We start from the raw sequence: 13,580 nt of genomic DNA, 5'->3' as shown, positions 1-13,580 counted from the left end.
GGTTCGGGCCTAGCATTGGCCACAAGCAGGTTGTAAAGGAGAGTTACGAACAAGGCATTTTCCAGTGAACTTCCCATGACGGCATTTTGTCTGCTCGTTGTTGATTGCGGTCCGGGGTTACGTTCTACATCACCAGCCAGAAGTAGTAGTATTGCGAGTTGAATGAGATGGCGTGACTTAGATGGCACTTCACGCGACATAGGAAACACCTTTGCGTGTCCATTGATGTTGAGTTTGGAATACAGCAGGTGTTGACCACCACTGCCAACAAAACAGGTGTTTTCTTTGTTATGGCGATATTGCACAGACAGCAATAGCAGCGCGGTAATATAAGAGATTATAATCCAGTGATGTAGTTTGCGTTTAGATGGTTTAAGCACGATACAAACACACAACACCTGCCGAGCTGCATGCGTGCACGTCTGCGTCCGCCATCTTCCCTGTGTGAGAGCGAGCAGCCCCTCCCTCGTGTGTATTGAGCTAGCTTGCTAGCAGATAGCAATCCTCCTCCATTTAATCTTTTTTACCTGCATACTCACTGTGTGTTTCTCTCAGTGGATGTGACTCTGGATCCTGATACAGCTCATCCCGAACTCATCCTGTCTGCTGATGGAAAACAAGTGACAGATGGAGACAAACAACAGAATCTCCCTGATACACCACAGAGGTTTGATCCATGTGTTAATGTTCTGGGAAAGCAGAGTTTCTCCTCAGGGAGATTTTATTATGAGGTGCAGGTCAGAGGGAAAACTGAGTGGGCATTAGGAGTTGTGAGAGAGAACATTAACAGGAAGGGGAAGATTACAGCGACTCCTGAGAATGGATTGTGAACTGTGGTACTGAGGAATGAGAATCAGTATAAGGCTCGTGCTGATCCCTCTGTCCCCCTCACACTGAGAGGGGGACAGAGGGACCAGCATTTTATTTAGAAATAAAAGTGTCAGGGGTTTTCTGTTCTTCAAAATCGAAATAAAAGAATAAATGAATCCTCGATCACTAAATCCTTCCATCTGCTGGTATAAAGGTGAAATTACGTGTTCCATTTGGGCTGAAAATATTACATTAAAACAAATATGTTAAATGTAGTGGGCGGCATGGTGGTGTAGTGGTTAGCGTTGTCGCCTCACAGCAAGAAGGTCCAGGTTCGAGCCCCGTGAGGGCCTTTCTCTGTGGAGTTTGCATGTTCTCCCTGTGTGTTTCCTCCGGGTGCTCCAGTTTCCCCCACAATCCAAAGACCTGCAGGTTTGGTTAACTGGCGACTCTAAATTGACTGTTGGTGTGAATGGCTGTCTGTGTCTATGTGTCAGCCCTGTGATGACCTGGCAACTTGTCCAGGGTGTACCCCGCCTTTCACCCGTAACCAGCTGGGATTGGCTCCAGCTTGCCTGCGGCTCTGTAGAACAGGATAAAGCGGCTAGAGATAATGAGATGAGATGTTAAATGTAGGATGGCAGAGGGGAGCCTCATTAATATTCATGACAAAACGCTACCTGATTGGTCAGTGACACGTTACGGCTCTGACGTTTCATTTTGTGAGATATTACAGAAATAAACATATATCACAATGACCAAATTTCAAAGGGAAATTACTTTCACAGATTTTATGAAATTAAAAGGCTGTCTAGCTTTAATTGTCAATTAAAATTTCATAAAAGTGACAGTCCTTCATTAAATGATGTAGCAAATCCACCACCCAGTCCAAACCCTTATGAGCTACTCATGACTAGAAACAGCAACTAAGTAACTCCTGCATTAATGCTGATTGAACCTGAAGACGGCACTACTGTCAGGGGCATACCATAATATAAATTTAATCCGCAGCTTCTGAACAATCCGAATGAATAATTTCGCAAAAACTCATGCATGAGCTGTATAACTTACATGAATGGCGTTCTGAAATGCTGCTCCTTCTGCTGCCTTTTTTTTAAATAAAGATGCAGCGATATATTTTCCCCAGTAGTTTTTTTTTTTTTTAGCCTTTTCATTAAGAAATCACATCATTCAGATCACACATGGCAAAAACATACTGTATGCCTTCGTCTGTTTTCTCACAGTTTTATTTGTGGTAAATAATGCCAGAGCAAGTAGGTTAGGAAATGTAGGCCTACAGTGGTATGCAAAAGTTTGGGCACCCCTGGTCAAAATTGCTGTTACTATGAACAGTTAAGCAAGTTGAAGATGAACTGATCTCCAAAAGGCATAAAGTTAAAGATGACTCATTCCCTTTAAATTTTAAGCAAAAACAATTTTTTATTTTCATCTTTTACATTTCCAAATGGGGCGGCACGGTGGTGTAGTGGTTAGCGCTGTCGCCTCACAGCAAGAAGGTCCTGGGTTCGAACCCCGGGTCCGGCGAGGGCCTTTCTGTGCGGAGTTTGCATGTTGTCCGCGTGGGTTTCCTCCAGGTGCTCCGGTTTCCCCCACAGTCCAAAGACATGCAGGTAAGGTTAACTGGTGACTCTAAATTGACCGTAGGTGTGAGTGTGAATGGTCTGTGTCAGCCCTGTGATGACCTGGCGACTTGTCCAGGGTGTACCCCGCCTTTTGCCCGTAGTCAGCTGGGATAGGCTCCAGCTTGCCTGCGACCCTGTAGAAGGATAAAGCGGCTAGAGATAATGAGATGAGACATTTCCAAATGACAAAAAAAGAAAAGGGCCCGAAGCAAAAGTTTGGGCACCCTGCATGGTTAGTACCTAGTAACACCCCCTTTGGCAAGTATCACAGCTTGTAAACACTTTTTGTAGCCAGCTAATAATCTTTCAGTTCTTACCTGGGGGATTTTCACACATTTGTCCTTGCAAAAGGCTTCCAGTTCTACAAGTTTCTTGGGCTGTCTTGCATGCACTGCTCTTTTGAGATCTATCCATTTTCAATGAAGTTTAGGTCAGGGGACTGTGAGGGCCATGGTAAAACCTTCAGCTTGTGCCTCTTGAGGGATTCCATTGTAGATTTTGAGGTGTGTTTTGGATCATCGTCTTATTGTAGGACCCGTCCTCTTTTTAACTTCAACTTTTTTACAGATGGTGTGATGTTTGCTTACAGAATTTGCTGGTATTTATTTGAATCCATGCTTCCCTTGACCAATGAAATGTGCCCTGTGCCATTGGCTGCAACACAACCCCAAAGCATGATCGATCCACACCCATGCTTCAGAGTTGGAGAGGTGTTCTTTTCCTGGAATTTGGCACCCTTTTTTCTCCAAACATACCTTTGCACATTGTGGCCAAAAAGTTCTATTTGGATTTCATCAGTCCACAGGACTTGTTTCCAAAATGCATCAGGCTTATTTTGATGTTCATTTGCAAACTTCATACGCTGAATTTTCTGGCTAGGACGCAGGAATGGTTTTCTTCTGATGACTCTCCCATGAAGGTCATATTTGTTCAGGTGTCGCTGCATAGTAGAACAGTGCACCACCACTCCAGGGTCTGCTAAATCTTTCTGAAGGTCTTTTGCAGTCAAACAGGGGTTTTTATTTGCCTTTCTAGCAATCCAACAAGCAGTTCTTTCAGAAAGTTTTCTTCATCTTCCAGACCTGACCTTGATCTCCACTGTTTCTGTTAACTGCCATTTCTTAATAACATTACCATCTGAGGAAACAGCTACCTGAAAACACTTTGCTACATTCTTGTAGCCTTCTCTTGCTTTGTGAGCATCAATTATTTTATTATTCAGAATGCAAGAGAGGGCGGCATGGTGGTGTAGTGGTTAGCGCTGTCGCCTCACAGCAAGAATTTCTGGGTTCGAGCCTCGTGGCCGGTGAGGGCCTTTCTGTGCGGAGTTTGCATGTTCTCCCCGTGTCCGCATGGGTTTCCTCCGGGTGCTCCAGTTTCCCCCACAGTCCAAAGACATGCAGGTTAGGTTAACTGGTGACTCTAACTTGACCGTAGGTGTGAATGGTTGTCTGTGTCTATGTGTCAGCCCTGTGATGATCTGGCAACTTGTCCAGGGTGTACCCCGCCTTTCACCCATAGTCAGCTGGGATAGGCTCCAGCTTGCCTGTGACCCTGTAGAACAGGATAAAGCGGCTAGAGATAATGAGATGAGAATGCGAGGGAGTTGCTTAGAGGAGCCCATGGCTGTTGATTTTAGGGACAAGTTTGAGGAGTCAGAGAATTTATACATCTTTGAAATCTGCATCATCTGACCTTTCCTAACGAAGTATTTGAACAAGCCACAGCTCAATAAGCTAATTAAGGTCTGGAACCTTGGTAAAAGTTACCTGAGAATTCAAATGTATTGGGGTGCCCAAACTTTTGCATGGTGTTCCTTTTCATTTTTCACTCTCCAATTGTACAAAACAAAAACAATACACAAATCCTGCAGAAAACGCTGAAAAGAAATGTGCCATCTTTACCTTTATGCCTTTTGGTGATCAGTTCATCTTCTGCTCACTTAAGTAACAGACATTTTCAGTAAGGGTGCCCAAACTTTTGCATGCTCCTGTATTTGTACACCATCTTAAGAGTTTAACCTGCAATGATCATTCTTGGAAAATGGCATACAAAGAGAAATGTGAAAATACATACACAAACATTGGCTGGTCACTTATTTTTAATTTTAGGTTCAAGAAGCAGCCTTGGGCCCAAAGGCCGCCGGTTTGATTCCCAGGACCAGCAGGAAAAATGTGAGAGGAGTTGAATGAATGAAGAGCACTTTCCCCTCCATCTCTATCATGGCTGAAGTGCCCTTGAGCCAAGGCACCTAACCCCCAACTGCTCCCTGGGCTTACGCTGTAGCATAGCTGCCCACTGCTCTGGGTATGTGTGCTTTCTCATTCTCACTTGTGTGTGCATGCGTGTGTTCACTGCTTCAGATGGGTTAAATGCAGAGGAGGAATTTCGCTCTGATTGAGTACATGTGACAAATAAAGGCTTCTTCTTTTTAATATTTTTAAATGAACCGCACTAACTGAATGAACAGAGTACAGTATAAAAGAGAGCACTTCTCGATTCAGATGGGTAACTTACTATACTGGGTAACTTATCCTGTAGAAACAGGTTGTACTGAGTGTAAACATTGGTACCTGATATTAGCTACATATACCGGTACTCGGTTTGATTAAAAGGATGGATGTTAGCTGGCTAGTAAATAGTAGCTCAGTCAGTTATGACTCAAGGCTCTGAAATATTTTCCTGACAACTGTAAAATCAATATACAGCATAGAAGCACAATATTAAATTTTATTATTAATTAATAATGATGAACTTGCCACTTTGAGTTCCCCAGTGCGAATGAGTTTTTACAAGAGAAACAATAACAAATTAGAACATTCACATTATTATTAACCTACCGTTCATGTAATAACCAGGACTACTGTCCATGCCAGACTGTTAGACAAAAATAATGCACACCTTCTGGCCAATTAGAACCAAGAATTTGATTGTGCTGTGGTATAAATATAAATAAAACTCCCTCAAGAATAGTTTTAAATTGAAAACAAGTTATACTTCTTTAATAGTGTCTTACCATGAACTGTACTTTTTTCTCAAGGGATATTTCAAAGATGCTTTCTTTCTTTCTTTCTGCTTAATTATTTCTTAGATATTCCACAAATCCTCAACAAATACAATAATCACTACTGGATGATGACTTAATTTTTTTTTTTTTTTACCTGCATACTCATATCACACACTGTGTGTTTCTCTCAGTGGATGTGACTCTGGATCCTGATACAGCTCATCCCAATCTCATCCTGTCTGCTGATGGAAAACAAGTGACACATGGAGACGAACGACAGAATCTCCCTGATACACCACAGAGGGTTGATTATTGTGTATCTGTTCTGGGAAAGCAGAGTTTCTCCTCAGGGAGATTTTATTATGAGGTGCAGGTCAGAGGGAAAACTGAGTGGGCATTAGGAGTTGTGAGAGAGAACATTAACAGGAAGGGGATGATTACACTGACTCCTGAGAATGGATTCTGGACTGTGGGACTGAGGAATGAGAATCAGTATCAGGCTGGTGCTGGTCCCTCTGTCCCCCTCACACTGAGAGAGAAGCTGGAGACGGTGGGGGTGTTTGTGGATTATGAGGAGGGTCTGGTCTCCTTTTATGATGTGAAGTCCAGATCTCATATCTACTCTTTCACTGGTCAGTCTTTCACTGAGAAACTCTATCCATACTTCAGTCCTTATTTAAATGAAGGAGGTAAAAATTCAGCACCACTGATCATCTCTCCTGTATTAAAGACTGAATGAATTTCACCTCGGGTGGTACAGTATGGTGGTGCAGTGGTCCAGCCTCATAGCAAAGAGGTTCTGGGTTTGAACCTAACAGTCAAATTCTTGTTTTCATTTTAAGGCTGTGGCTCATGTTGGCTAACACCTGCCTTTATGACACTTTATCTTGGGATATCTTCATTAATGATCAGGGACCTGCTGAGAGAGCAAAACTGAAAAACAGGGTTAAAGGTTGCTGTGTTTTATTAACTGCTCAAAACTAAACTGATTCCAGCATGAACACTGAAATACAAGTTAAAATACAATTATACTTCATGAACAAATTTACCAACTGTGTGAACTAAGCTGAACGAACTGGATGAAAGGTGTGTGTGTGTGTGTGTGTGTGTGTGTGTTTAAGTACAGGAGAGTAATGTAAGGGAGAGTGCAGTTAATTCAAAGATGGGGAGAGAAACAGGACATTTTTTAAAAGTATTATTTTAATTATTTCAGTGTAATTACATGGTACATGAGTGTCTTTGGGTATGAGAGAAAATCTTCATTTCCTGGAACATCAGACAAATTAAACTCCTTAAAAGTACTCTTGTAAGTGATGCACTATTACTACAACATGGTAAGAATAGAATTAAACTATGAATTTCCACAAACTGCACTGAGATCATGTGTGGAACCGCCTCAATCTGAACTTTGCTCACTGCCTTGTCGAAAAGGAAGTGAAAAGTGAAAAGCAGTGAGCTCCCATCGAGTACAAACTATTCTTTTTATTCTAAATAATTGCTTGATATTCACCATCTCTACAAGGACTTTAAATGCTGATCATTCTGGCTCCCTGAAAAGAGGCGAGTAAAATAAAGGTATGTTCTTCACTGAATGTTTTATAGTTCAGAGGTTTTGTCAGTGTGTGATTTATCAGGATAAACTGTACATGTTAACAATGTCAGACAGAGACAGAGTCTCTAACACACTGCTGAAACACTGACACTGAAATACAAGCTGATTATAAGTGTTTTTATTGAGTTTAGTTTAAAAACTGTCTTTAATGATCAGTGATCAACCGAGACAACAAAGCTGAAAAACAGGTTTAAAGGTTGCTGTGTTTTATTAACTGCTCAAAACTAAACTGATTCCAACATGAACACTGAAATACAATTATACTTTATACTCTGTGTGTGTGTGTGAAGTCCAGAGGTGATCACTGGGTGAAACATAAACACTTATAGAAACATATCAGTCAGCGAGAAACTGTGAATGATCCAGTTCCTGAGCTGAGAGCTGTGAGAATGATCAGTGAAATCCTGTGTTTATTACAATCTAATGAAGATGAGAATGTTTACGTGTGTTTTATATCACAGTCTAAATGCTTCCAGTGTCATTGCTGAGGTTTAACACTGCAGACAGGCCTGTGGAATCAAACAGACTAATCAGTAACACCTCATACTGTTACATGTGTGAACTGAATGATGTGATTTTTGACTGAAAAGGTTCAAAACACAGGAAGAAGAAAATGGCTGAATCTTCATCACCGACAAAAGACAGAAAAAGGAGCAGCATGGATAAACCACCTTTCTGTAAGTTATACAGCTCATGCATGATAGTTTGTGGTTATGGACTTGTCCTGCATGGTGTATGCACTACATCATTTAATGAAGGACTGTCACTATGATGAAATTTAGGCTGAAATGAATAGTGAAAGTAAATGATCACAATATTTTAATTATCTTTTCTGTTAACTTCATGCCACTCTTTTCATATAAAAATAAGCTGTGTGTAATAAAACACAAACATAAGCCATTTATTGACACTCAACATGTCATTATGGAGGAATTTTCTCACTTTATTCAAATATTTAATGATATAATGAATTGCTTCAATAATTAGACCTGCAGTTAAAAGTGACAAAATAAATTGTACTGAACTAGAATTGGGAATAAATATAATTATTTTTGAAAGATTATAAATAATTAAATGATCATAAATAATTAAATGTGACTAAATATGTTGTTTGCTATCTATCTATCTATCTATCTATCTATCTATCTATCTATCTATCTATCTATCTATCTAAATGTTATGAAAGCCATAAAAAAACTGACATGAAATAAACCATGAAAATGAGCATCATGGAATACCAGAGGAGCCTGTTCAGTGACAGAATGCTCCTTCCCAAGTGCAGGACAAACAGACTTAAAAACTCCTTTGTCCCTCATGCCATCAGACTGTACAACTCCTCTCTGGAGGGAGGAGGGGTAACAGGAGGACAGAGGACGGGAAGGAGCAGTAGCCTAGCCTAACAATAAGCAATACTGGACAATGTGCAATATAAAGTGCAATATCTCTCCTGCTGCCTCCCCTTCCCCATATCTTATTCTTTTTATATTTGTATATGTAAATACTTAATTTAATTTATCAAGAAGTTTTTTCTCCATTTTCTATTCTCTGTTTATCCTGTAATGATGCTGCTGGAATCTTAATTTCCCTGAGGGAACCCTCCCAAAGCTATAGACCAAAGTCATATAAATAGAAATTTATGGTGAAAGAAAGAAATACAGTTATCAACTTGCTCAACTAAGACTGAATTGACTTCACTGATTGTGGGTTGACTCTCATTAAAACAGGATAGGTGTTATAACTTATGCAACATACATGTACATGCATGCATTTTCACTGATAAAACGTAAAAGGCTAATTAAATAATCAGATGAACTGAGACAATCACATTCTGAAGCAAATTAAATAATCTCATATCGGTAACTTAAACAGTGTAGAAATAGTTAAGGTGGGTGGAGCACAGAAGCACAGCAGGCCAGAACTGAGTTCGCAAAAACCCTTTTATTTTAGCTTTTCAGCTTTACATTTATTCTCCCATGCACGCACGCACGCACGCACACACACAAGTGTTCTGATTGGGGGAGAGCTCCCTTCCTCTGCTCTCCCTCTCCTCTTATAGGGCGCGGTCACTGCGGAAGACACACAAACACACGTTAATTCCCATCAGGTGCAGTGATTCTGCCACTTACCTTCCCTGACTCCGCCCTCCATTCACAGACCGACGCTTGACCACGCCCCCGCTGCCACATACCCCCACCACCCGACTCAGGCCGGGGAGCCGTCCGGCCTGCAGCTGACTCCCCCCCCTTGAAGGGAGAGGAAATCTGCCACGGCCATCTGTGCCCCTGGCCTGTGGACCACCTCGAACTTAAACGGCTGGAGTGCCAGATACCAATGGGTGATCCACGTGTTGGCATCCTTCATGCAGTGGAGCCACTACAGGGGCATGTGGTCCAACCAGAGGGTGAAAGGGCAGCAGGTAGTAGCGGAGGGTGAGGACCGCCCACTTGATGGCGAGGCATTCCTTTTCTATGGTGCTGTACCTGCCCTCACACACCGACAGCTTCCGGCTGATGTACAGCACTGGACGGTCCTCCACCTCCTGGGACAGAACAGCCCCCAGCCCTCTGTCCAACGCATCCGTCTGCAAAACAAAGGGGAGAGAAAAGTCAGGGGAGTGTAACAGTGGCCCCCCACACAGTGCAGCCTTGACCTGAGAGATAGCCCACTGGCATTGCTCCATCCACTGGACCAGAGCTGATGCCCTATTTTAAGTGAGATCAGTCAGCGGGCTGGTGACGTCCAAATAATTAGGTATAAACCTACGATAGTAGCCAGCCAGCCCCAGGAACTGTCTCACCCCCTTTTTGGTCTTGGGCCTCAGACAGGCCACAATCGCTGTCATCTTATTGATTTGGGGACGCACCTGCCCATTGCCCAAGTGGAAGCCCAGATACCGTACTTCCACCCGCCCAATCGCACACTTCTTCTGGTTTTCTGTGAGACCTGCTTGCCTCAGCGACCTAAGGATGGCCCTTAGGTGTTCTAGGTGCCACGGCCAGTCATTACTATAAGGCCGAATCCCATTTCACCCCTTGGACATACCCCTTGGCCCTTCCCCTCCATTTTGCGTGTTCACGTGAAGGGGTAGGGGTATCCCAATCCCAGTTAACGCGGAGGGGTAGGGGAAGGGGTAGGGCTTCTGTACCCCTCCAAACGGAGATTTTCCTGGAGCTGACTCCGAACGAAGGGGTTTGAATGATTTCCCACAATGCCATGCGGATTTCAGCGAGATTTCATGCGGATTTCAGAAAGATGGCGGTTCCCGCGGCGAAAGATTGTCATAAATGTATTTTCTCCATTATTTACATGTTTTAAGTTGTTATCCAGAGGAAACACGCCGCTTGATTCGCTTTCGAGCTGAGAATGAGCAGCGATTTCTGAAATCCAAGCTGCTGCTAAAAAGCTTTGGGAGTGAGTATTGTTTTCGGTTGCTTGACTGCGTAGGTTTTGTTCTGTTATTCTCGCTTTTATTGTTTACATGAGTGTTCTGACACCTCATTCTGTCGGATGTGGTGCACGAAGCGCCAAAGATATCCCATTCAGTGGTGTTAGTTAACAAATCACACCCTGCCAGCAGAGATTTCTGGTTCTGCCTCTGGCTCTGACTGTAGCGGCTGGTCGCAGCCAGTGACGCATTTTGTCGCGTTTTGCTAACGTAAACGCTGACGGAGGTACGCGATGACGTATGCGATCGTTGAAGGGCTATCCCAATACGTAGTGGTTGAATTTCAAGCCCTATCCCTTGTAGCTCAGTTTCAAGGGGAAGGGCCAAGGGGAAGGGGGAGGGGGAGGGGTAGAAATTAGAATTGGGATTGGGCCTAAATAATGTCACCCAGGTATGCGGCCGCATAGGTGGCGTGGGGGCGGAGGACCCTATCCATAAGCTGCTGGAACATAGCGGGCGCCCCAAACAGCCCAAAAGGAAGTGTGACGAACTGGTGTAAACCAAACGGTGTGGAAAAGGCCGTTTTCTCTCAGGATAGCGGAGTCAAGGGGATCTGCCAATATCCCTTTGTCAAATCCAGTATTGAATAAAAACGAGCTGTGCCTAGTCGATTGAGCAACTCATCAATACGAGGCATTGGGTACGCATCAAATTTAGACACCGCGTTGACTTTTCTATAGTCCACACCGAACCGGACTGACCCATCGGCCTTGGGAACCAAGACCACCGGCCTGCTCCAGTCACTGTGAGACTCCTTGACGATGCCCATTTCAAGCATGGCCTCGAGTTCTTCCTGAACCACCTTTTTCTTGTGTTCGAGCAGTCTGTAAAGGCGGCTGCGCACTACTACCCCCGGGGGCGTCTCAATGTGAAGTTCTATGAGGTGGGTGTGGCCGGGCAGGGGCGAGAACATGTCAGAAAATTCTGTCTGCAACTGGGTGACCTCCATGAGTTGGGTCAGGGAGAGGTGGTCTCCACAGGGGACCGGAGTGGTGGGTGATGTCAAATTTCCCTTTTGAACCTCTGGCCCCAGCTCCGCCTTCTCTGGAACCACCGACACCAATGCCATGGGGACCTCCTCGTTCCAAAGTTTTAACAGATTGAGGTGGTAAATCTGTAATGCCCCACCCCTGTCCGTCCACCTCATCTCATAGTCGACATCCCCGACTCGCCGTGTGACCTCAAAGGGTCCTTGCCACCTGGCGATCAATTTGGAGCTCGATGTGGGCAACAACATGAGTACTTTATCTCCCGGTGTGAATTCCCTAACACACATGCCCCTGTCGTACAGATGGACTTGACGTTCTTGGGCTTGCTGCAAATTCTCCTGGGTTAGGTACGTGAGTGTGTGGAGTTTGGCGCGCAGGTCGATAACGTATTGAATTTCATTTTTGCTTGTTGAAGGTCCCTCCTCCCAATTTTCACACAGCACATCTAGAATGCCACGCGGCTTATGCCCGTATAATAATTCGAACGGGGAGAACCCTGTGGAGGCTTGTGGGACCTCTCGCACTACGAATAACAGGGGCTCGAGCCATTTATCCCAGTTGTGTGCGTCCTTGCTTACAAATTTGCGAATTATGTTCTTGAGGGTGCGATTGACCCGTTCGACTAAGCCATCCATTTGTGGGTGATAAACGCTGGTGTGGATAGGCTTAATTCCCAGTAACCCATACAGTTTGCGCAGTGTGCATGACATAAACGTAGTGCCTTGATCAGTCAGAATCTCTTTGGGGATTCCGACTCGGGAGATGATGCGGAAGAGTGCTTCTGCAATACTACGTGCGGAGATATTGCGAAGAGGCACTGCTTCCGGATATCGCGTTGCATAGTCCACCAGAACTCAAATAAAGCGATATCCTTGTGTTGACCGATCTAATGGCCGATGAGATCCATCCCAATTCTTTCGAATGGGGTCTCGATTAATGGCTACAGGATTTACTAACTGACATTGGCGGCACACCGTACACCACCTATGGACATCGCCGCAAATCCCTGGCCAATAGAACCGGGCCATTATTCAGGCTAGTGTCTTATCCTGCCCCAAGTGTCCGGCCATGGGATTAAAGTGAGCCACCTGGAATAGAAATTCCCAGTGGCTCTTTGTGATTAAAAGCTGTGTTATCGGTTCCTTAGTCTGAGTGTCCTGCATCACTTGATATAACCTATCCTTAATAATGGAGAAATAGGGGAAGGACGGGGTGGCATTTGGCTGGAGCATTTGACCATTGATTACTCTCACTTGGTCAAACGCATGCCGCAGGATTTCATCTCACGACTGCTCTAACGGGAAATCCGCAAGGGATTTCCTGAGAGAGGGAGGAGGAGCCTGCTGCTCCTCACTCTGACACGGTGATGATGTAGACGGCTCTGTGACAGCTGCTCCTGCCAATGCCACACTGGGACCTCCCCCCACTAAATTATGGCAGGCCCCACTCTTCACTAAATGTGCCATTAATTCCCTAAATCCTGGCCAATCAGTCCCCAAAATTATCAAGTGGGTAAGGCGAGGATTAACCACCGCCTTTACTCAAAATTTCTCTCCTCGAAATAGAATGTGGACCGACACTAAAGGGTAGATGTGAACATCCCCGTGCACACACAACACCTTCACCAATTGTGCTCTCCCCAATCCCTCGTCTTGCACCAGGCTTTGGTGGATGGAGGTCTGATTACAGCCGGAGTCCACCAAGGCCTGATATGTATCCCTTTGGATACTCACCTGTATGCGATACGCTCCGGCCCAATTGAGGGCGGTCCCAGGCGCGTCAGGGATCCAGACCACCGCGCCCACCTCCATCACCGAGCACTGATGCTGGAGGTGCCCCGGATCCCCGCAGCGCCAGCAAACTGGCCCAGGCTCTCCCTCTGCACCGGTGTTCCGGAGCTCACTCACCTGAGGGGGGAAGACACAGACATGGAAATAGGAAACGGTAGGGCACCGTGAGTGCGGCGGGCCAGCTGGGGTGGAGCTGGACCCCGCCTCCATGGTGGGGGAATGGGGCGAGGACGAGGAACAGAAGGGGTGAGAGAGAGAGAGAAGAGAGGGGAGAAGAGGAGACA

General features: G+C 44.7%; 1 pseudogene; it reads left to right on the top strand.

Moving 5' to 3' along the window:
- Window positions 1-6,199, top strand: part of LOC132888924 (E3 ubiquitin-protein ligase TRIM68-like) — a 28,579-nt pseudogene extending 22,380 nt beyond the window's left edge.
- The last annotated feature ends 7,381 nt before the right edge of the window (window positions 6,200-13,580 follow it).

This window comes from Neoarius graeffei, chromosome 1 (genome assembly GCF_027579695.1).
Source record: "Neoarius graeffei isolate fNeoGra1 chromosome 1, fNeoGra1.pri, whole genome shotgun sequence".
Taxonomy (NCBI): Eukaryota; Metazoa; Chordata; class Actinopteri; order Siluriformes; family Ariidae; genus Neoarius; species Neoarius graeffei.
This window is presented reverse-complemented; position numbering and strand designations above follow the sequence as displayed.